Source organism: Rattus norvegicus, chromosome 12, assembly GCF_036323735.1.
Source record: "Rattus norvegicus strain BN/NHsdMcwi chromosome 12, GRCr8, whole genome shotgun sequence".
In the NCBI taxonomy this organism is placed as follows: Eukaryota; Metazoa; Chordata; class Mammalia; order Rodentia; family Muridae; genus Rattus; species Rattus norvegicus.
Window position 1 is genome coordinate 40,216,263 of NC_086030.1, and position 23,709 is coordinate 40,239,971.

Below are 23,709 nucleotides of genomic sequence, written 5' to 3' on the forward strand. Positions count from 1 at the left end.
AAGTGAGACCACTGGGCATGCCCTTGGAAAGGCTTCCCAGGGCCTTCTCTGCAGAGGGAAGCTGTTTGCAAGGTTTGGAAAACACCTGGAAAGCCAGTGGGCCGAAAGGGTAAACTGAGTAAAACCAAAGAAACACCTTGCTTGCTTTTGTTTTGGACATACCCTGGGTTTGTTTGTGTCACAGGACCTTTGCACATGCCCTTGCCCTGCCCCAGATGATTCCTTCAGTTCTCACTTCCAGAGAGTCCATCCCTAACCCTTTTAGCGGAAACACTCCCTGTCCGTATTCTGTCTACACCTTGCTTCCTTCTCCACCCCGTGGCTCAATCTCCCATCGGGTAGTAGGTTGTTTATTTGAAGACATACTGTGTTGCGTGCTATCTCCTCATCTTGCAGTTGGGGCTGAGTGGATTTCCCATTGGTGATGGCTGCTGGAGAACTTCCTCGGAGCCCCTTGTTGGCTGGAAGGTACATGTGTGTGAGGAAGGGAATCGGGAATGGGGCGTTAGGCTGCAGGAGGCGTCCAGCTCCTGCCTCGGCCAGCCTGCAGCCTGATTCCAGGCCCTCGAAGCAGCATGCCGCCCAATTGAGGAGGGACACACAGCAGTGGCCTTGGCGGTTGTCCCCGCCGCCAGCTGCTTGAACCCTGTCATAAAGGAAGCACATGCTTCCATTCCTGCCAGAAACATTGGGGACGTGGCGAGCTGTTGAAGAACATTTTAATCCTGGCGGGGGGTTGGGTTTCTACCCTGCCTTTGACCATTTAGTTCCTGGATAAAAGACACAGCAAATGCTTACCCTCTATGTTCTTAGAATCTACTTTCTTATCGATAACCCCAAGTTATTACTAACTATATTTCATCTGGGCTGCTCTTAACGCCAATTGGCCAGGCCTCAGAGCCACGTTTTCTTGACCCCTAAACTCATAGCCAGCTTCTCCTTCCTCCTCCTGCACCTTCTGCTTCTCCAAGTGGTTCTCCTTTGACCCCAAGCCCAGGAAACCTAAACCCCGCCCATGTCTCTTCTGTGCAGCTATTGGCTGTTGGAATCTTTATTTACCAATCAGATTTCAGGTCCCCCCCACACACACTTAGCATTATAGCACACTGCAAGCTCAGACCTCAAAACAGCAAGCTGTGTATTCCCTTGGTGCCACAGCTGATGCTCTTCTGGCTGGAGTGCTCGAGGGCAGGTCTGAGAGCCCTGTTGTTGGCTTCATGGTGGGTGAAATGCAGGGCCGCTGATGCCAGGGACTTTGTGGCCTGGGCTGCATCCAGTGGGGGAAACGTTCTGATCAAAGGGAGCAGGTTCGGCTGACCTGATGATTTCTTCCTTTTACTGACGAGAGCTTGGAACGTATTGATTGAGGTGATCAACATTTAGATCTTTCATAGTTAATGAGGAGCTGTCTGATTGATATTGGAAACAGTCACTGCCCGGGGCTTTTAATGAAGCCGGAGGAGCAGAGAGAGAAAGACACTTGACATTACAGGTGCAGGGGCGTGGGCACCAGAAGAGCAGGTTTCTTTTGCAGCCACCGCCGTCTGTCCGTGAAGCTTGAGAGCCTGGCTCTGCCCCTCCTGGCGGTGTGTCCTCTGACCTCTGACCCACCACGTGCCCTCTGGGACAGGGGTGATCTTATTCTCTCGGGGGAGACTTGATGGCTCCTGGGGGTCAGAAGTGAGACTACATGCGAAGCTCTCTGCATGACGGGGACACAGCAAAGTTTCCTCTTGGTACCTGGCCATGAGGTCGGTGCCTCAAAACCCTGAAATACTATAGAAATGCCATGCTGTCGACTCTTTTCCACTGCTGTGGGTGACACTGGTGACCTAGACAAAAGTGCATGCGTTTTGCCACGTTCAGTCCTCCCAGTCATTGGGTTCTGTGTCAGCAAAGGAGGCGGTATGTTGTGGGGGGGGTGTGACACAGGGCCTTGACAGTAGTAGAAGCTCAGTAATTTGGTTTTTTTTTTTTTTTTTTTTTTTGATCGAGTGTCAGAATATACCTGGGAGGGGAGTCCAAGAACCAAGGGAAGTATCCCAATGAAATAGAAACTTAAGTTGACACAAACCTGCACAAGAATGTCCCCAGTAGCCTGAGATCGAAAACAAACCACCTGGTCTTCAGTTAGTTATGGGATTTCCATATGAGCCCATGGTTGTGTTATGGTATGCTCATATGAACTGATGGTTAGACTGTGGTAAATCTACATTAGCCCATGGCCTGACTGTGGTATGTCCACGTAAACCTTTGTCTAGACTGTGGTACGCCCATGTGAGCTTTAATCTAGACTATGGTACGCCCATGTGAGCTTTAATCTAGACTGTGGTACGCCCATGTGAGACCATGTTTATATTATGGTATGCCCATATGGGCTGGAGCTTAGGTTGTGGTATGCCCACGTGAGCTGTTGGCTAGGCTATGGTATGCCCCAGGGAGCTTCTGTCTAGACTGTGGTAGGCCTATGTGAGCCCTTGCCTAGACTGTGTTGTGCTCATATGAACCCTTGGCTAGACAGGGGTGTGTATCTACATGAGTCTGTGATTAGACCACCACGGTACATCTGCGTATCTCCACGTCGTAATACTCTGATCATTGCTAAAAAAGTAAAAAGTGTTAGTGATCAACATGGAAGAGAGAGTAAAGAATTATGTCGGGTGAACTAAGCCCTGTAACTAGATGACTCCTTTTTTTTCAGAGAGGAGGAAGAGGGACAGGGGGTTTCAGGTAGCCCAGGATGGCCTTGAGCTTATTAGGTAGCATAGGATGACCTTGAACTCCTGATCATCCTGCCTCTAACTCCTAAGTGCTGGAATCACAGGCTTGGGCCACCCAAGGATTCCATGTGGTAATGTCATCATGTTACAGGAGCAAAAACAGAGTATTTAAGTGGCTTGTCCAAAGACACACAGCCTGTACATAATGAGAAGGGAACGAGAACCTTGCCAGGCCTGTGGCTTGGAATTCCTGCACAGAGGGTTCAGTTCCTGAAGATGACACCCGAAGTCATGTGTTCTCTCTCTCTCTCTCTCTCTCTCTCTCTCTCTCTCTCTCTCTCTCTCTGTCTCTGTCTCTGTCTCTGTCTCTGTCTCTGTCTCTCTCTGTCTCCTTGAATGGTGGCAGCTCGTGTGACCCTCCCCAGTCTCAACCAGTTAGAGATGGCAGCAGGCCCTCCCACGAAGGTCCTAAACTTATTACTGTGGGGTTCATGCCAGAGGTAGATGTGTCCAAGGGTGCAAGGAATGTTGGGACAAAGAATGTAGAACTTAGAGAAGGTTGGCCCTAGGGACAGACACTGGTTTTCAGGAACTCAATCTCACCCCGCCAGCCAGTGATTTGCCAAGGATGGGCCAGCAGGATCCTTTACTGATAGAGCCACAGTGGCAACTTTGAAGCTCCTGCAAGGGTGACCATTGCCACCCCGTTTTTACAGACAGTGTAACAGGCTTAGGCGGGGTGAAGTCCACTGTCCATGACCAGCCAGCCAGCTGGCGGCAGAACCATCACTCACATGCAAGCACTTCGGGGTCCGTGTCTCAGTTTCCCTATCAGTAAAGTGACCTTTCCTCCAGCGGAGACACTAGGTCCCTCTCCCTGCAGTGGAACCACCCTCAGGAAGGCGCTAACATCCCTGGCTTGCCACAGCAGGTCTCCGCTTCCCCGTCCCTCCCTCTCACACCAACCAAAACTTGAGATCTTTGCACGGATGGGATGGGGACTGTGCGCGGGGTGGTGAGCCTTGGGGGTGGGGGTGTGTGTGTGTGTGAGCGCTCTCGCGCGCGTGTGTTTGCAACAAATATTTTATAATAGACAGGCCTCGTCTGCCACTTCTAAAAGTAGTGGGGGAAAAAAATCCACTTTGAGAAAATAAAAATAACACCAGTGTCTAAGATGCTGAAGTCATTACCTCGGTAGGGGCAGCAAGCAGGTCTTGGGCTAGAAACTTGTATGACAGGTGCCTACCCTCACAGGGAACAGGTCTCCATGATTAGACTGTGGGGAAAGTGATGGCCACCTGTCCTCATCTCTCCTAAGCCTCAGAGGGACGCCTCTGGAGAGATGACCATCTTCCTTTCTTTTACCGGTGACCTAAGGCTTGATCACTACCCTGGCAGTGGCCACACAGCTTTTAGTTAAAGGGGGCCAAACGCTGCCTCATGAAGGGGGAATTTGACTGGGCCTTTGTACCCATCTCTCGTACCCATCTCTAGCTACTTTATAATTTCCGGTGACTGCTACCCTCAGGAGTGAGCCTGTGTGTACCCACAGGCCCCAGCTGGGAGGGGATTCTACAGAGAAGGTCATCCATGGCGGCCTCCAGTTAAATAAGTATTGGCCACTGATGGATCGAGTGGCTGGCAGCTTCACCGTGGCAGCCTTCCTCCTCTCTCCCCACATCACAGAGGAGGCTTGGTGAGCAGAGTCATCGGCCTAACGGTGGCAGAATCATCAGGGCCCAGAGCTGTGGGAAGAGGGAAAAACAGATGCTGTGGTCCCCAGCCACTGTGCCGTCACCTACAGCCATGGGAGTCTAGGAGGACCCTGAGGGAGATGAGGCTCATCCTTTGAGCCAAGGAGAGGTGACGGGAGCTTGGATCTGAGATGCATGCTCTGGTAACAGTAGGGATTGGCTCCTGGTGTCACCACCTTCTAAAACGTCGACAAGATGGGTCCTGTGCAGTGTGTCTGTTATATCTGTGGGATCAGAAGTTGACATAGGTTTCCTGGGCTGTGGGGTCCTCTCTATGTTGTTTCTTTGATCTTTATGGACTCGAGAGCAATGGAGCCCCATCTCCCCAGCAGTAATCACCCCCTGGCGTTTCTCATAGGCAGCTTTTATTGGATGCCTGACTTGGGGAGGGGACGGCTATGTGTGAGAGCACAAAGCAGTTGGGATGGAGTCTGGTCCATGTCCTCAGGTAAGTGGCCGGCCCTCTGGGGGTGGGGGGTTGGTCTTTGAAATGGAGGTGAGGAAAAAGGAGTTGGCTGTTGGATATCTGTTTTGTGAGTTGTAATGTGTGCCCTGGGTCTTGCCATACAGGTTGTCATGAGGGACAGGTGAGAGGCGCCCGGGGGTGAGGATTCAGGGCTCTTCTGTATGCCCTGGCTGTGTTCATATCTGACTTACCATTTGCCAATGCTGTGCCCACTGTGTGACACCCTGTACCCATTCTCAGTGGCCCCAGGAAGCTTGTGTGTGACCTCTGCTTTGTTTAGCATGGTCACTGCCCTCCCAATGTCTTTTTGGCTTTTTTTTTCCCCCCTCGATATAGGGCTTCTCTGTATAGCACCAGCTGTCCTGAAACTCACTATGTAGATCAGGCTGGCTTTGAACTCACAGAGATCCACTTGCCTCTGACTCCCAAGTGCTATGTTTAAAGGCATGCGCCACCCACCACTCCTGCCTCCCTCCCAACACGTTGAAGCCACGGGTGGGGATATTTTGGATTCATGGCTCGGTCAGAATGCTCACCCCAGTCTGGCTTGGAGAGAGCTAGAGAGGATCCTAAGAAATGAGGGTGGTTCAAGCCACTACCCCCACTCCCAACGCCACCACCATCCCCCAACCCCCCAGCCGTCAAGCTTCCTGTGGCTCTAAGATATATCCGGAGCTAGGTTGGAGTGCCTGGGGCATGGCTGACGCTGTATGCAGTGGTTTTTGAGTGAACACCAGCCCCAGGCTTGTCAGTGCTACTGAGCTCTCTCCCCATCGGTGGGGAGACCAAGTGCACAAGGTGTTGTTGTGCCCGGCACCTGGCTTACTTACATCCTTGTCATCGCTTATAGGGTCCAAGATAGAGAGAGCCCTTCAGCATTGGTCAGGAGGGAATGAACTGAAGCCTCATTCTGTGGCTTCTGGCCTTGGCTGTCTGTCGCCCACCACTGTTGTCCTGGGCAACCGTCTCAGTGGCCACCATTGCTTGGGAAGATGGCGCCCGGCTGCAGGCTGGTGTTGTCCGTGGGGGAGCTGGAGGAGAATCTGAAAAGCAGGTTCTTGCCCACGTGACACTCCCTCGTGCCTTCTCACACAGAACCCGGCTTGACTTCCATGCCAGAGTCAGAGGAAGGTGCTGTGGGGTCCTCGGTTATTCGTGCCACCCCTGTGGCTTTGTGGTGAGACCCACATTGTTCTGGGATGGGCCCAAGGGTCTTAGATACGCAGTATCACGCTCCCTTCTGCTTCCCTCCCAACCCCCCCATTGCTCCTCAGCCTTTCTGTCTCACCTCAGCCTGGGGCACCAGGGAGAAAACAAGCTTGGATCTCTTTCTCTCTCTTTTGGCTTTATTTATTAAAAACAAACTAGTCCAAGAGCCAAGCATAGGGTGCCAGCAGAAACGGGAGCTTAAAGATTGTATTAATCACGGCAGTGGAAAAAGATGATAGGAATACATGCGTCTGGGCTGCTGTGTAACTAAGACAAGCCTCTGTGACCAGGATGGCGGGGAAACCTACCCTACCCGTCTCGGTGCAGGGAGGGACACCCCACTCAGTGGCAGTCAGGGCTAGAACTGGATACAGCCACAGGAGCCACGTGCTGCTGTTGCAAGCGCAGGGTCGGTGCTGTTTTATACACAGGAACCGCACCGGGCACTGGAACAGGGCAGATTTTCATCATCCCGTTGGGGTCCAGGTGAGTGTACCTCGGGGCTGATGGGGTTCCCTTTCTTATGTAATTTGGGCTTAGGGTAGGGTGTTTGGTCAGCCAACTTTAGGGAGCTGTACAGTGGCTTGAGCTGCAGCCGTGGGGACCTGTGCAATGACATTTTAGCAGAGCATGCTCACACACCTCCATGGAAGAGCTAGGTAGGAGGAACTGCTGCTGCCAAGGGACAGGCCTGCGTCCAGGGTCCTGAACCCGGAAACTGAGAGTCCCCACCGTTGGAGCCTCAGAGAGGTAATCCGGCAGTGTTTCTAACAACACTTGTTTTTCTGCTGGGCATGTAGGGGTCTGACCTGGTAGCCCTTAGCAGAGCAGGTAAAAGCCAAGAAGCCGTGTCACCCTCCTCCCTTGAGGTCTTGCATCTGACTTTTTTGCTTCTCTGTGGCATCTGTGGAAGGGTGAGCACAAGCTCTAGGCTGTGGGGGCTCAAATCATTGATTTATCAATCCATCATCTATCTACGTGGGTCTGGTAGTTCACTGAAGGCTGCTCACTGCCCTCAGGGGCATCCTGGGATCGGACAGACCAAGAAGTAGGCAGCTGGCTTAAGCTGGGAGCCGGGTAAATGTCTGACCAGCCTGGAAGTCCAAGGCCAGATGCCTGCATGGGGACAGTGGCCTGTGTTGCATATCCTAATGCAGATGGGAGACAGACTGCCTGCTGGACACAGGATCCTGGGTCCCCAGCTGCAAAGTGACATGGAGGCCCAGAGGTGGCCAAGCGTGTTTCAGTGGGAGGAGGCGGAAGGAGCAAAGGCTAGGGTGGCCTTTATGGCGTTGTCACAGCCCAGGATTTCATTTTGAGGTCTTGGCTTTGGGTTCCATCCATATAGGCTACTCTGCTATCTGTGTGATCTCCCTTCTCATCCAAGCCAAGGCCAAATCCCGACTAGGCCCTGCAGGGAAGCATGAGGTAAGATGGCGTGCAGGCAAGGGGGCTATGTGGGGTGGGCAATGGAGCCCCACTTCACATCCTGCCCCCACTGTCAGGAGATCTAGCCGCTCGAAAGCTGCCGTATGTGGCACTTATGTCGAGAGCAGAATCGGGGCCACAGGGATCCAACTCACTAAGATATGACTTTGAGAGGAAGTCGGGGTGTCTTCGTAGATCTGGGGCTCCTCTTCACCTTGACCACCTTAGTGGGGACTGCAGGAACTGTGTAGTTAAGACTCCAGTGACCTGTGGGTCTCAGGGCTGGAGCCTGGGACACAGCACTTCTGTGTCCTTTCAATGCCTGGCCCTGCCGGTGGTCAGCTCAGACGGGGGAGATGGCGTGTAGCTGTCTCGAGAGCCCGGGAGGTAATGCTACTGCCTTTAAAATTAGAAGGAAGATGTTTGTTGCGGAGCAGAACCTGCGTCAGCCCGAGTCCTGTGGGAAGGGCCGCCAGCAGCCTTTCGCGTTTATTTTTGCACATTCTTTGCATGTGCCGAGGCTGCCGGCGGCCCTCGCTCAGCTCGCTCTCGCAGAGGCTCACAGTGCCCAGCCCTGCTGTCACTGGACATTGCTGCATTGGTAACCCTGGAGAGGACGGAGCCGCCCAGGGTGAGTGCAGGAAGATGTGGGGTGAACAGGATTCAAGACCACCTTCTGGTGTCTGTCTCTGCCCTGCCCGACCGTGTGGTCCGTGTGGGGGGAAATGTGTGGCTCTAAGGCTTTTTCCCTTCTTGTCAATGGCTTTGAAAGCCACCAGCATGTGAGAACAGGTGGAAGTCTCTGTGCGTGTGTGTGTGTGTGTGTGTGTGTGTGTTTGTGTGTGTGTGTGTGTGTGTGTGTTTGTGTGTGTGTGTGTGTGTGTGTGTGTGTGTGTGTGTGTTTCCAGGAGTTGTGGCTTGCTGGGTCTGTACCTGTCTTCAGGAGATGGCCATGGGTGTGGCTGATTGTGGGTCTGTACTCTGCACTCTGGGAGACAGGAGTCCGTGGTCGTGGGTCCCTGTGGTTGCAGGTGTGTGTGGCAGAGAGTGGACACGTGTGAGCCTACACTGCTGTACGTATACAGGGGTAAATGTAAGTGCATTTGAACATGTGTGCATTCACAGGATATGTGGACAGTGTGCTGTGTGGGTGTGCAGTGTGCGAGCGTTCTGCATGAGTGATGGTACGGGCACACACGAGCCTGTTTGACCCATGTGAGCTGCATGTGTGTGTGCACATGGCACTCTTTTGGCTCCTGCTGGAGTGGGGCTGCCGTGGACCTGCCTAGCTATGGAAAAACTGGTGCAGGCTGAGGGAGCAGGCAGGGTGCACCCCACCTGGCCCCAGATCCCCTTCCAAGGCTGTGGCTGGGTCTCTTCCACCCGGCCCTGCTGCCAAGCTTTAGCTGTGCTTGCTGTCTATGGTATTGTAGGCTTGGTAGCCCCATGGATAAAAGGGGCTGCCCTATTCCCAGTCTTCCCTAGCTCTTTTAAGGAAGGTATCTCCAACTATCAGAATGGCCCTGTGTCTTTGGGATACAGTCTGCCTCCTTTACTCTTCAAAGAGCCTAGTGGCTAGCCAGTTGCTCCTAACCAGGGAAACCTCTCCCCTGCGTAGGTCCATCTACCGTAGGACATGTCACAAACCGGAAGTCAGGCACCTGGCGATACACAAATACACAGTGGACCTAGCCTGTGTGGGACGTATGTGCAGAGTAGGGCTTCAAATGCTGTGTGTCCTTGGGCATATTGGTTGGCGTCTCTGAATCCCCCTGCTGTGGCTGTTAAATGGAGTTGGGAGAGCGTCAGGGAGGTGGCTGTCTTGCGTTCGTTGCTGAGAAGGTCTTTCTTGATCAGCACAGGTCTGTGTGCCAGGCGGCGTCCCAGGTTGTATGTCCCAGCCATGTGGGACCCTAGCCAGGCATTCTCTCTGTGCCTCGGTTTCCTTACCTACTGAGTCGCCTTATCAGCCATGCCTGACACTGAGGGTGTCTCTCGTTTTACATAAAAGGTTACAGAGCATGCACTATTGTTGTTATTTCTGGAACAGTGGAACGCAGATTAAAACATCCCCCAGCCTGCAAGCGCTCGCATGCTTCCATTGTTACACCCGGTGTGGAGGCCGCTTCTCTGAAGCTCTCTCCGCCTGTGTTGGGTAACATGGCACGGGGTTGCAGGGTGGTGGCCCCGTGGGTGGGCCGCTCTGCCCTCATCTCTTCAGTAAATTGGCAAAGCAGGTGCAGACTTGGCTGAAGCCACCCTGGGCAGGAGTATCTGGCAAGGGAACCCTGGCAGTACTTGTTCAGCGCTTGTCCAGCCAGCTTCACGCTTGTGGTGGCTGCGGCCCCCCAAACTGGCATGTGCTCTCTGTAAAGCCGACATGTGGATGTTGGTGGCAGACCTGGGAGGCAGGGGTGTGTGGTGTTGCCTCAGAGCCTGGCGTTATACTGTGCCCAGAGTCAACTTGCCCTTCAGCTGCTGTGAAGTGCTCAGGGGCTCAGCGCCGTGCACTGCCTGGGTAGGTGCTCAGACCTCCAGTGTGCACGTAAGGTATCGAGGGATATTCCCCAAAGCACTTAACCCTGTCTTCCGGGTCACTGTAGAAGTCTGGGTTCTCCAGTTGCTGAATGACCTTGAGCCAGCTGCTTAATCTCTCTGGGCCCCTCCAGATACTTATATTTTTTTCCCCTGTTGAAAAATTGGGTGCATAAACCCAGTTTGCCAACACCTTTAATCCCAGCACTCAGGAAGCAGAGGTCAGCGGATCTCTGAGTTCGAGGCCAGCCTGGTCTATAGAGTGAGTTCCAGGACAGCCAGGGCTACACAGAGAAACCTGTCTTGAAAAACCAAAATGATGATGATGATGATGATGATGATGATGATGTGTGTTTGTACAGGCAGGTGCACATCACAACACATATTGTGGGGGTCAGAGGACGGCTTGCGGGAGTCAGTTCTTTCCTTCCATCACGTGGGTCCCAGGGATCAAACTCAGGTTGCCGCTTTGGTGGTAGGCACCTTAGCCTGCCGAGACATCTTACTGACCCCACCTTACCCCTTTAACCTGGTGGCTGCATAGGTTTCTAAAATGCCTGTATTGTTAAGTCTTTTTTTTTTTTTTTTGAGGAAGTTGTCCTTACCGGTATAATAAAGGCGTTGAGTCACTCTGAAGACTGAGACAAAGGGACTGCCCTGTTTAGAGCGTTAGTGTGATTTGCTCTTAGTGGCCACAGATACCTAGCTGTTCTAGCATCCGGCCTCCAGGGGGTGCTCTCCCATCTAAGTGGCTTGTGGGCGGAGCCTCTTCTCTGGACTAGGGAGGCCCTTCACCCTAGGATAGGTCCATACATGTCCCTAACTGAAGGCTACACAGAAGGGTAGCTAGGTGGACAGTATCCTGAGCGTCTACAGTGGCAAGGGAGGTGCTGGGTTCAGACCCAGCCTGGCAGCTTTCTCGAACAGGGATATGATGATGGGAGGCTGTGTCTTCCCCCTCTTCAACCCCCATGAAGGACTCCCGCTATGGGTGCTAGAAGCTTCCTTAGGGATGATCACCAAAGTGCAGGTGCAATGGCCGGAAATAGAGACGTATGTTAGGGACGTCATGAATCTCCAAGACCTTCCAGAGGGTGGGTTAGAGGCAGGGCGTGAGGCTCCCAGTCAGTCACGGTCCACAGGGCTTTCATTCATCCTGGAGGGAGTACTTATGGGCGCTATGGGATGCAAATGGACCTGTGTCTGAGATGGAGAACCAGTTCAGTGGATAGAGCCCCTGTGGAATTTTCCAGAACTGTGTCCCAGTGAGGGAGACCCACGAGGCTGCTCCCGGCCATCATGATTCAGCTCTCCTAATGTGCGTAAGTGGCACGGGAGCGGGTGGGGGAAGCCCACTGATTCAGATAAGGGTTGTTACTGGCTGAGGTGACCTGAAAGTCCCAGGCTTGGCCTCACACATGGCTGTATCTAGCCTCTGAGATGTGGTTGTCTCAGCAGACAACTCTCTCCCCTGTAGTGCTGTAAATGAACAATGGGGGTGTCACACTGAAGGGACCCTCCACCCAGGTGCTAAGTGGCTCTGCCCACCTCTGCTCAGCCTCCCTGTCAAGCCCCACCTGGGCTCCATGGCCGCTGGTATCAAGCCCTTGATTATAGCTGAATCTTTAGCTTTTCGTGGGCACAGGTATGGTCTTCCTCTATACCTGGCACCTAGTGGTGCCCCTGTCACAGAGGCCAGGGTCTCTGACAGGAAACAGTTTCTCATTTGACCCCCCACCCCACCATTAAAAAGTGCAGAAGGCGCCTAATGAGTTCCTGTCAATGGCTTGGAGCCTTGGGAAGGGCTTAATTTAGAAGCTGGTCTCTAGTGACTCAGGGGATTCTCAAGGGGGTCCTAAAGAAGGCTCCACAAGCCCCTCATTTATAGATAGGTCCCTAAAGCCTGGGCCATTCCCACCAGCTTTCCCAAGTTCAAATTCTGTCTCCTTGTCCTTCGGGGCTGTGTGATGTGGGACAAGTTTCTTAACCTCTCTGAACCTCATAATGTTCACTTTTATGTTGAAGGAAGGAACTGAACACAGCACCTGTGGACTCCCAGCCTGGCTGCAGGTTACTCCAATTCCAGTTAACTGGAGGAGGAGCGAACCTCGGATGAGCCTGTGAGACACCCCAAGGTCAAGGGCTTCGAGTGCCAGTGTACCCTGCCTGCTCAGCTGGCCTCCCAGGCTGGCCCCTGCTCTAAATCTTGGGTCTCCTGCTAGGGATCTTTGAGATTATGGCGTGTCACAGCCCAGTGTGAGCGGGTGTCAGGCAGTGGGGTTGTTCACAGCACTCTGTCCCTCCTGGCCTGGTTGTTACCGTGCATCTTGTGACCTTTCTCCACCACCAGCATCTGTCCTTGGCTGGTCAGCCCAGTGCCTGTGTGCTGTCCCTAAATAGCTCAGGGCCACATGGAGGGCTCAGGTGCCAAGAGGCATGGCCCAACTCCACCTCCTGCTCCCCCTTCTCTCTGTCCAGCACTTCCGGAATATTGGGGGAGATTTCAAAAAAAAGTGTCTAAACTGCAATAAGGTGGAGTCTGGGGGTACCAGGATGATAGTCATGGCCTTGGGGGCCCCTCGCCAGTTCCTAGCTGATGGGTACTGATTTCTCTCCTGGTGAGTGCTGAGGAGATGGTGACTCAGCAGAGGGGAGTGGTTTGAAATTTGGGACTGGGTTAGGAGGGGAGCAGGAAGCTACCTCCAACCCTCCCATCCCCACCCCCACCCTACTGCACCCCCATTCCCAGCTGGCCAGAGCTGTGCAGGAGCGAGGTGGCTTCCTCAATGCCTCCCCTCATAGGGACGGAGGACTCTGGGTGTGCCAATGGCTTTGCCTCCTTGTGACTCAGTTTCCCAGTAAGCATGGCGGAGTGGAGACACTCATTTCTGTGGAGGCAGAGTCCCATCTCCTGGTAGATCTCCAGGCATTCTGTCTGCAGCCGTGATTCATCCCAAGAGCTTTGTGTCTGTGGTGCAGGAGACCTCTCCCGTGCTAGGCAAAAGGTTTGCCACCAAGCTCCCCACCCCACCCCCACCCCTGCTGCAACCCCAGTGAGGAGGTTTAGTTGCTAGCAGATTGGCAGTTACAGTTCGTGGGGCACCAAGGGAGAGGCCGTGAGTCTCGGGCAATCCTAGAGGGCTTCCTGGAGGAGACCTTTGAAGGACTTCACCTCTGACAACATGCAACTGAAAGGGTTGGTACGGAAGACACGCTGTTGTGTCAGGACTCTGTGGACAGACAGGGATGCGTAAAAGTCTCAGGAGATGCAGGAGGACAGTGTCTGTCCACTGGGGACAGGAGAGAGGGCAGGGATGGGGTCAGGGAAAAATAAGGAAGTAACCACACTATGGAGTTACTTTGGGTCAGGCACCATGTGAAGTGATCAGTGGACAAGCTAGGGTGACATCAGGCAGCAGCCACATGCTCTACAGGATGCTGAGTGACAGCCAACCATGCCACACCCCGCCCTCATTTCACTGTCCCTTGGAATCCTGCCCAAGGTCCAGCCAGGCCCCAGCCGACCAACTGCTTTCTGTCCTGGCTTGCAGGCCCCTCACCAGGCCCAGGGTACAGCTTCCTGGTCTCTTCTGTGACACTGGGGCACACTGGTGCTCCCCAGGGCTCCCAGCTAATCAACAGGGCATAGTTGTCATTCTGTAGCTACATTTTGTTGTCCCCTGAGCCGGGCGTCACCTGGGCAGAGCTAGAAACCTCCAGGGCCACAAGGGCTGGCACAGCTACCCATTCCTGCATGGGCTCAGGAGTGGGAAGGTCAGGGCCTGGCACGAAGTGTTCTAAACTTTTGATTGTGAGGTGAGTACCAACAGCAGTCACAAAATGTCAAAGTGAGGTGCCTGGGTGTTGGGGTTCAACCTCACCACAGAACAAAGGTAGGCTGAGAAGAGCCACGAGGACGCCATTAGAAAGCACCATTCAGGGGTTGGAGATTTAGCTCAGTGGTAGAGCGCTTGCCTAGCAAGCACAAGGCCCTGGGTTCGGTCCCCAGCTCCGAAAAAAAGAAAAAAAAAAAAAGAAAGCACCATTCATTGTGACCATCCCCAAACTGGGCTCTGCTGACTCGAGTTTCCCTAGTCCAGAGCCCGTTTCTGGTCCCTAGCTCGCTATGTAGCCGAGGATAGCCTTGGGCTTGTGCTCTTCCTGCATCCCTCAAGGTGCATCACCACTGCACCTGAATGACATGGTGCTGGGTGGGTACCTCCTCAAGTCCCCTTTAAAGTAGCAAAAGTTCTTCAGTCTCAGTCCTTCATAACCCGGCACTTCAGATGTGGCCCGACCTTTCCGCCCTGCAGGCCGGCTGTCCCCTCACTCCTGCCTGCGAGTTGTGCATTTGGGGCAGCTATGTCAGAGGAGGGAGGCTGTGCCGTCATCCTCAGGGCACGCTGTCAGGAGGCGCCACAACGGTTCCCACCGTGACTGACACTAACCTGGTGTCCACCGGCTTCTCCCCTAAAGGGTTACTCCTTCTCCGTGAGGGATCGATAAGTCTTGACGAGGAAAGCGTTTGGAGACTTGCTCTGCTGCTCATTTTTTTTGGCCCCACTAATTTTAGCCTCCAAGATGCCCCTTGCCTCAAACTGTGACTGCCGTGGGGTATGCCGACTGGTAATTCTCTGACTCCAGCATCCCTTTTACATTGATGGGTTGATGCACTTTCCCCCTCCGGTGGTTCATCTTCACAATTATTTATGTTTCACACACCTGAGGCTTCTGATGTCATTATATTTCCCCCTTCCTGTCCCCAAACTTACCCTTTCTGTCCCCGTCCCCTCCCCACCACGCATGTTTGTATCTTTAAGTCCCACATACTTGGGAAGGCCAGGGGTGTTGTTCCTCAAGTGGTGTCCATCTTGGTTTTTAGAGACAGGGTCTCTCGTCAGCTTGGAGTTTGCCAGGTAGCCAAGGCTGGCCCACAAGACCCAGCGATCTGCCTGCCTCAGTCTCACCAGCGCTGGAACTACGAGTGTGGTTTTTTTGACCATGGATGCTGGGTATTAGAACTAGGGTCCCCAAGGTTGTGTGGCTGGCACTTTACCAACTGAGCCGTCCCCACCCACCCCCTTTCTGCTCTCTCCTCTCTGTGCCCCCCTCCATTTTAAACTTTGAGACAGGATGTCATGTAGCCCAGGCTGGACTCAGACTCTCTGTGTCCTAGGTGACTGAGTCCAAACACTGAGATGACAGGAATGAGATACTATACCCAGCTCTCCCTGTTTTCTCTCCAGCCCCTTCATCCCACAGGCCCTCCCTCTATTGAAGGTGACTGAACTGGACCTTTCAAGCCACTTAGCATTCTTTTCTACCCCTGGGGTCTCCTGTGAGCCCCTGTCCAGGGGCCTGGGCAGGTGCCTCTTTGACTTGATGCTTTTGGCAAGAGCCCCTGTCAGTGGCCATATGGTGTGGCACTGGTGGGCGCAACAGGTCTGGCTGTCTCTCTCCTGGCACTGAGAGCGCAATCAGTGGCTTCAGTTGTCACACTGAGCTCATCAGTGTTGAGGTCCTTACCCTCTGGCTTCAGTTCCTGGGTCCACAAACTCATACGTAGGCACAGCCTCTTGGCTGGGACATTTCTCTATGGAGAAAGCTGGCCTCCATCCCGACCAGCTCTCTCAGGAACAAGATGAATGGAGCTTGTCCTTCCCTCCTTCCCTTCACCTGCCAGTCTTCCACAGGGTGATGTCCTCCAAAGATTTCCAAAGAATGTTTGAAAGTAGGAGTGTGCGTGGGACGGGGAGCGGTATGGGGGTGGGGCAACCACTTCTGCTGTTACCATCTGCACCCGTGCTCTAGTGGTCCTGTCTCTGGCACTTGGGATCTTTGCTTCATGGCTCCTGGACCCTCTGGACTCTCTGGTGGCCATAGGACCTTCCTCGCTGTCTGGAAGGACACACTGCTCCCATCTGCATCGTGCTACAGTCACAGTGGACCTTGGACAGGGTCATGGTGGGGCAGCCAGGAGCTCAGCACTTGAGTCTCAGCTCTAGGTTGGTGTGATGCCAGGTCCAGCTATGCCCCACCCCCTCCCCTGTCATCTTCCCTCAGATGCTGGTGCATCTTCCTACCTCCCGCTTCCGACTTGGGCCTGGCCTTTTTTCCCCAGAGAAGATCTGGGAACTCCAGGCGTCATGAGAGTCAGGCCCTTACCTATGGTCCCTGAGTCGTGTGTAACTCTCACTCTGGGTCCCTTTCTGATACGATTCAGCCCAGGGGGCCGCTCACTCTTTCCTCCTATTCACATCTAGGGGGCCTCTTCTCCCCTGGCCAAACCCAGACTGGGGAAAAAAAAACAAAACCAAAATGACATGTAATGTAATATTTCTTCACCGGAGCGATTTAAAAATTAATACGAGCCTCCACGTGCCACCCTGCCTCTACGAGAGCGGCCTGCGCTCCCTGTGTGAGATTAAAACTCACATTTCATTTTTATATGCTGTGCTTAATCCAATAATGATTTTGCGTTGCAAACGGCAATAATATCTCTCAGCATAGTTAATCAGACTAGACTTAATGCTGTCACTATTTATTAACCTTTGTTGAAAAGCAAGAAGTTTCTCTCTAATCTGCGATTGTTGGTCCTGTCAGAGTCTATCAACTGAGAAAACAGTTTTGGCATTCATTAAAACAGTGCAAATCCCGAAATGACAATCGGGGCTGGGTGGGATCTAGTGCGTGAAATCCTCGCCCTGTTTATCGGGGTGGAGGTGGGGGGAGGCATGCGGTGTGCGGGGACTCACGTGGTCAGGGGACCAAGTGACCCAGCCCCAGATTCCTCTTGACTTAAAATCCCTTTTCCAGGAGTTGGGGGAAAGGGGGGAGGGTATGGAAACGGTTCGATAATCGCAATAGCTTTGAGCAATCCTGTGCTTGGCCAAGTTTTTAGGCCCTCAGCTTTGTCTCACTCTTCCTTAAGAAACTGGGCTGTACAACTCTCATCTCCAAAGCCTGGTGGAGTGGAGTCCGTCAAACATTATGGCTGTGGAGATGGCTCAGTGGGTAAAGCGGCTACCTTCAAGGCATGGAGACTAGAGCTTGAACGTCTGTGAAAGGCTGGGGGTGGTGTACATGCACGCTCTCGGACCCATTGCCAGGGAGGTAGGGACGGTGGATAGACCTCTGGGGGCTTCTGGCCAGCCCGTCCTACTTTGGTGAGTTCCAGGTGAGTGAGCCACTCTCAAAAACCAAGGTGGATGGCACCTGAGGCTTCGAGGCAGGGGGATATCCGTGTGCTCAGCTGGGACCTGGGTAAGGACCTTGTGGGACTCCCCACACACGGGAGTGTCAAGTAGGTGGAAAAGTCTTAAGAAATGTCTCTAGAGAGTTCCTAGGTGATGCAGGGAACTGGGGTCTGGAAGCCCCAAGGACCTGGTGGTTTGCGATTTTATGAACCTTGCTGGGATATCATGTTGTGTCATCCATTGACCTTGACGGGCACTTGGATTAGGGTTTGTTGTTCGGGGGGCCTTGGTGGCTCGAGGCACCTCAGTTTCCTGCTGGCTCTATTCTGGAGCAGCCCTGCCCACTGCACATCTCAGCTTTACTTCACTCCCATGCTGCCTAGCAGTGGGAGGGCCTTACAGTTCAGGGTCTGACTGGCAGGGCACAGTGAGGTGCAGAGGTGCCCTAACTGATTCCCAGGCAGCGCAGAAGCTGGAGGATGCCAGGTCAGGCGATACATTTTGTGCACTGAGGCTCTGCCCAGTCACCAAAAACCTCAGCTGAGTCACCTGACTGGGCTTTGCAGAGGCTACCTGTGCACACACCCTTTTCCCTGATGGGAAACCAGCTTCGAGAAAAAGGGAACTTTCCACCTGCCGAAGCCTCTGACAGAAGGCAGGTTCCGGGGTTCCCCTTACTCCATTTCTGAGGGTTCCAACCATGCCTCTGGGTGTCCCTGTGAGATCTTCGCTCTCCAAAGATGGCTTAAGAAGAACCAAATATGGGGACCAGAGATGCGGCTCTTGCTTGGTGGAGGGCTTGTCTAGCAAGCATGAGATCATGGATCAGGAAATCTGAAGCTCAAGGTCATCTTGACTACCTAGAACATTGGAGGCCAGCCTGGGCTACATGAGACCCTGTATCAAAGCAAACCAAAAAGGCTAGGAGGGACCATTCATCCACAAGGTAAAGAGCGGCAGCTGGGGGCAGCCAAGGTCAGTGGCTGATGTGAGGTTCTCTCCAGGGAGATGATGAAGCCTCAGCCCTTTCAAGCAGAATTGGTGAGCAGGCCGTGGTTAATTACTCAGGAAGGCTGAAGGCGCCTGGGAGGGTGCTCTCTGCTCTGTCTGGCGAGAAAGGCAGAAGGGAATGTAACAATTCAGAACTCACTTGCCTTGGATAGCAAAAGGAGCTCAGCCCGGCACAGAAGATCAGAGGCCCTCACTGCACAGAGATACAGCTGCTGTATAGCCCAGATCCCACATTTTATGTCTTAGAAAACCAGAGCCCGAGAGAGTTCGGGGAGGTGGCATGCCCAGACGCCTCTGGAATCTGTGCTGGGAGAGCAATGGATTCTTCCACGTGGAGGTGGGACCTAAAAGCCCCCAGGATGCCCAGGAACACATGTGGTCTGTCCTCTCTTCTCTTCTGGGTCCCCAAGGAGCGTCTCACCACCTCCGTGGGTTAAAAGAAACCATGTAGAGGAAGTGTGTGGATTTTGGCCACACAACATCCCCCTGCCTCCTTCTGTTCCGTGAGGTGATCTTCATGGATTGAGGACATCTCGTTCTCTCCAATGTGTGCTTTCAAGATTTCTTTTATTTTTTAAAAAAAATTAGGTGTGCTTGCACACAGGCAATGCTGTGTGTGGATGCTGAGAACCCAACTTGAGCTCTACAGGAGCAGGACGGGTTCTGAACCACTGAGCTAACTCCCCTGCCTCTGCTTCACGTTTTTTATTGTATTTTATTTGTGTGCATGCATGAATATGTGTGAGCGTGCGTGAGAGCATGTGTATGTGTGTATGCGCGCGTGTGTGTACACGTGCATGCACCTGTACAACAGCATGTATGGAGTTCAGGGGACAACATATAGAGGGCAGTTCTCCGTCTCCGTCAAGTGGGTCTTGGGTTAACCTCAGGTCAGCGTGCTTGGCTCTGAGTGTCTGTACTCTTATCTCGCCATCCCCAAGACCACTCGCTTCTAAGATGTAGCTTTGGCACCGTGCTCTAAGGCACTGAGGCTTTGGGCAGCAATTGGCTGCTCACCCGGCTGGGCTCAGCAAATTCCGGCCTCAGTGCTTGCCACTTGGGGTCACCTGTCTAGGAGGTGATGTGTGAGGCACATCTGAAGGGATGGAGCTTGCCAGGCATGGAGGAGGACAGAACCCCCTGGGTCAAGGAGCCGGATTAGAACGTGGTGGACAGCAGTGGGTTGGCCAGCTGAGGGGGCTGGCCGTGAGTACACAGTGGAAATGCCTGATCAGGACTCAGACACGGGGTGGGTTGGACCTTCACACTCTGAAAGCTACTGGTTTGTTTTCATAAACTGTGACCTTTGACCCCCCCCTCAGTTCTGTTATGTTAACCCTTTGTATTCAAACACTTCTCTCCTTTTCTGCCTGAGCCTAGAGTGTGTCTGAGTCTATGGTATGAGGGAAGGGTTGGAGGGTTCTTGTCATTTCTTAGATGGACTTCCAGCTTAAAGGTCTTTTTAAATTTTTTAAACGTGTTTTGTCTTGCATGTATGTTTGTTCCTGGAGCCTACAGAGTCTGGAAAGGGTGTTGGGTCCCCTAGAACTAGATTGTGAGGTGCCGTGTGGGTGCTGGGAACTGAGTTCAAATCCTCTGCAAGAGCAGCCAGTGCTCTTAGCCACTGAACCATCTCTAGCCAGCCCCTGGATGCCTAGCTTCAGCACCCTATACCTGCTTTTCTCTATTCCAAGAAAAAGTGAGCATCTGTGTGTGGTTTGTTGCTTCCCAGAGAGCAGCCTGTCCACCTTCCTGCGAGTACCCTTTAGCATTACAGAAGATAGAGCATGAGTTTAAATCCTCCAGTTCTGCTCTTGTGGTTCAAGACTTCTCCCCTTGGTCCATGTCCTCTGCATTTTCATATGAATTCAGACATTGACTTTTCTGCCTCTCCTACTGAGCAAACCTAAGCGGTCCCTCGGAGGTTGATCGTGATCGTGTGGACCTGGATGACTCAGGAAAAAGCAGAAGTTGTGAAGGAGATGCACACAGTCTTCCAGTCCCGGATGGTGCGGCTCCACCCCCCCCCTCGCTTCCCACACCCTCAACGCCCCTGCCGTCTTCCTAGCTCTTCTCTTATTCTGTGTGCCAGCATGGAGCGTCTCCTGCTCTGCCCTCCGAGCCCTCTTTCCTGGCACTAATCACTGTGCAGAAGTTCTCTGTGCGTTGCCACTTCCTAGGAACCGTGAGCTCTTGAAGGGCAGAGGGACCGGCTCTGTCTGATTCAACTCGAACCCAGGGAGTTCCCCATGAAGATTTATGAATGAGTGAGTGAGTGAGTGAGTGAATGAATGAATGAAAGTCCCTTCGAATCTTTTCCCACACACCTGCAGCTTGCTGGCGGCCCTCTTTCCCAGCTCCACGTGCTCCTTAGTGTCTGTCTGCAAATGGGGAAACTGAGTCCCCCTTCAGCCCTCTGCTTGGCCTTGAGCTTCATGCCCCACTCCAGCTGTCATGTGTTGCTCCTTGACAATCCCTGTTCATACACCAGGCAGATACGTGTGACTGTAGTTTTTATGCTCATGGATGTGTTGTGTGTACGTGTGCATCTGTACATGCGTGAACGTAATCCTCACATGCGTGTGCCTCAGGGTGGGTGTGGAGGTCAGGCGCCAGCTGCAGGAGTCAGTTCTCTCCTTCCACCATGAGAGTCCTGGGGTTTGAACTTGTGCCATCAGCTTTGGCAGTGGGCACCTTTATCCACAGAGCCATCTCGCCAGCCCGATTGCAGGCAGTGATGATAATGGAGTTTTAATTTCTTTGAGGAGGTAAAGAGGTACCGGCTTCCAGCGGCGCTCAGCATTAGGAAAACCAGCTGTGAGGTCTTGCCCAAATCAGGCTGTACTTGTGAGTAGGAAAATCTGGGAGATGCTACCAACAGGTAGTGAAGACCAGTGACAGCAGGGAGAGCCCTGCTTCCAACTCCGTCCCTGCCCCTGCCCCCAAGGAACCCACAGGGTAGAGCATCTAACTAATTGGTTTGCGGACCTGACTGGGCTAGATAGATTTCATTGTGCTTTTGATCTCAAGTCGATACAGAGGCCGGGTGTTAATGGAGTCCCCTGGGCCAGGACTGTAAGGAAGACTTAAAGAAGAACTTCCTGAGGTGGCCAGGCTGCCAGCATTGGCTGCAGAATATGGGAATTCAGAGAGAGACAAGGAGATTGAGAAGGTGGGTGCTGTGCAGGAGCCCTGAGGGAGATGGTAAGGGGTGGCCCTCTGAGCCGATTCTCTAGGTTAACTCAGACTAAGCAGAACCTTGAGTCGGGTTCCCTAGGAGAGGCATGGGAAGAAGACTCCATGAAATTTCTTCCTGCCGTCACATCCGGTATTTCCTGCTCCACCCAATCCCGGTTTTAGTTACAGAATAGCCTGGAAAAGCAGAGGCAACAATGACCATTCTCCCCAAATCACAGATCAGCAAACTGAGGCTGGTGGCTCTGACTTGAAGCTTCAGGATTAGCTAGGAGCCTTCTATGACAGCAGCTCCACTTCTCCATCTTGCCTGGCAGTTCATTTGATGGTGGAAATGATTGACTTATATTTGTGACTCTAAAATCAAATGACACCTTATACCAAAGGGGCTGGAGAGGTGGCTCAGAGGTTAAGGTTCAGTTCCTGGCACCCACAACATGGCTCCAGCTCCAGGGGACCTGACACCCTCAAACAGATAACAACACGCAGGCAAAACACCCCAGCGCACGTAATTAAAAATAAATAAATCAAATTAAAATGTTTCTCAAGAGAAGAAAAAAAAAATGACGTTAGTCCACAAAACAGGACAGTGTCACCTTGAGGCGCGGGGCACAGGGCAGGATAGCTGGTTATTGTGCTGATAGTTGATTGTCCTTGTGAGGCAGTGACGGGGGACAGAGAGATGGGGAGGGACACAGTGGGTTGGCCCATGTCGAGTCACACTGACTCTTCTGTGAGAGCCACGGCAGACAAGCTTCCCTTTCAAGCTTGACTCGGGTGACTGGACTCCTCACAGTGGTTACAGGAAGCTCTTCCTTTGGGGTTCAGTGGCCCATGTGGGATCTGACGGTGCGTCCGCTGGATTCTGTGGTACATGGCGTGAAGGATTCCATCTTGCTGTGGTCCAGCCTGCTTCATCCTAGAAAGCAAGTCCCAATCCAGCCAATCCAGGGTCTCTCAATCAGTGTGTGTGTGTGTGTGTGTGTGTGTGTGTGTGTGTGAGAGAGAGAGAGAGAGAGAGAGAGAGAGAGAGAGAGAGAGAGAACTCTTTTTTTTTTTTTTTGGTTCTTTTTTTCGGAGCTGGGGACCGAACCCAGGGCCTTGCGCTTCCTAGGTAAGCGCTCTACCACTGAGCTAAATCCCCAGCCCCGAGAGAGAGAACTCTTATTTTGTTTGTTACTTAGCCCCTGGACTCTGCAAAGTGCCCGATAAATGTGAATTCAGATATTTGCAGGGGGAACAGATACATTTGAGGAGCTGAGGTCAAAGTTTAAAGAGGGCTTCTGCTGCTGGCTGTCCAGGAGGGAGAGAGCCGGATGAGACAGCCTGACGCTGTGTAGGCAGAGGCAGGAGCATTGCAGGTCCCAAGCTAGCCAGGGCTTAAGATGGCTGAAACGGGCTTTGTGTAGTTTCGGTGTGGTTCCATACTTGACTGATTTTTGTGACCCTTCCAGAAGCCCTCATTTCCTGGTGCTCTCAGATGGCTTTCAGGAGAGAAGGGGAACTTCTGGGTGGAGTGTGTAAGGGGAGCATAGCAGTAAGTCAAGCCGTGAGTCAAGCCATCTGTCCTTCCATACAGGCCGTGTCAGGCCACAGAGAGGGAAGGGCCTGCACATGCTTTGGTGGCATCATGTCACATAACATGTCCCTCATGTATGGGCACCACTCACCATAGTCACATAGAGACACACGGTCATGGAGCGGCTCTGATACAGCAGTCACCACACTAGGAGTCTGGAAATGTCTACAGACTCTCATGCTTAGCATAAAACGCTCTGTCCTGGAAGAGACATGTCACTTCCGTGCTCAGCTTGTAGTTCAGACTTAGTCATGTGGCCACACTCAACCCTAAGGAGGCAGGGGAGCAGAGACAAGAAGCTTCGGTGGATATACTCGTGTCTGCCACGTGTACTGGTAAAACTCACTTCGTTCCACTCCACGGCAAATCCGGTAAGAATACCCGGAAACGTAACTGACAGAGCGCCGTGGGCATGCCGTTCATCCAGAATAGCAAGCTTAACCACGCAGTCACCCCGTCCAGTAGGCACTGGAATATTTTCCATTTTACAGATCAGAAAATGGAGGCTCAGAGAGGTGAAGTTACTTGCCCAGAGTCACACAGCTAGGAAGTGGTAAACACAGTCTTTGAACCTGAGCTATTTTGGCTACAGAACCCATATTGTATTAAACCATTC

At 52.9% G+C, this 23,709-nt stretch overlaps 1 protein-coding gene across 16 annotated transcripts in view; it reads left to right on the top strand.

Moving 5' to 3' along the window:
• The window catches only part of Cux2 (cut-like homeobox 2), a 199,902-nt gene that overhangs the window by 47,861 nt on the left and 128,332 nt on the right, over positions 1-23,709 (top strand). Inside the window, exon 1 of one of the 16 annotated variants that reach the window (XM_039089262.2) lies at positions 8,021-8,208. The exons of the other annotated variants lie outside the window; for them this stretch is intronic. The gene's annotated coding sequence lies outside the window, so the exon portion shown is untranslated. Of the gene's footprint in view, positions 1-8,020; positions 8,209-23,709 lie in introns of those variants that run through there. 16 annotated transcript variants of the gene reach the window in all.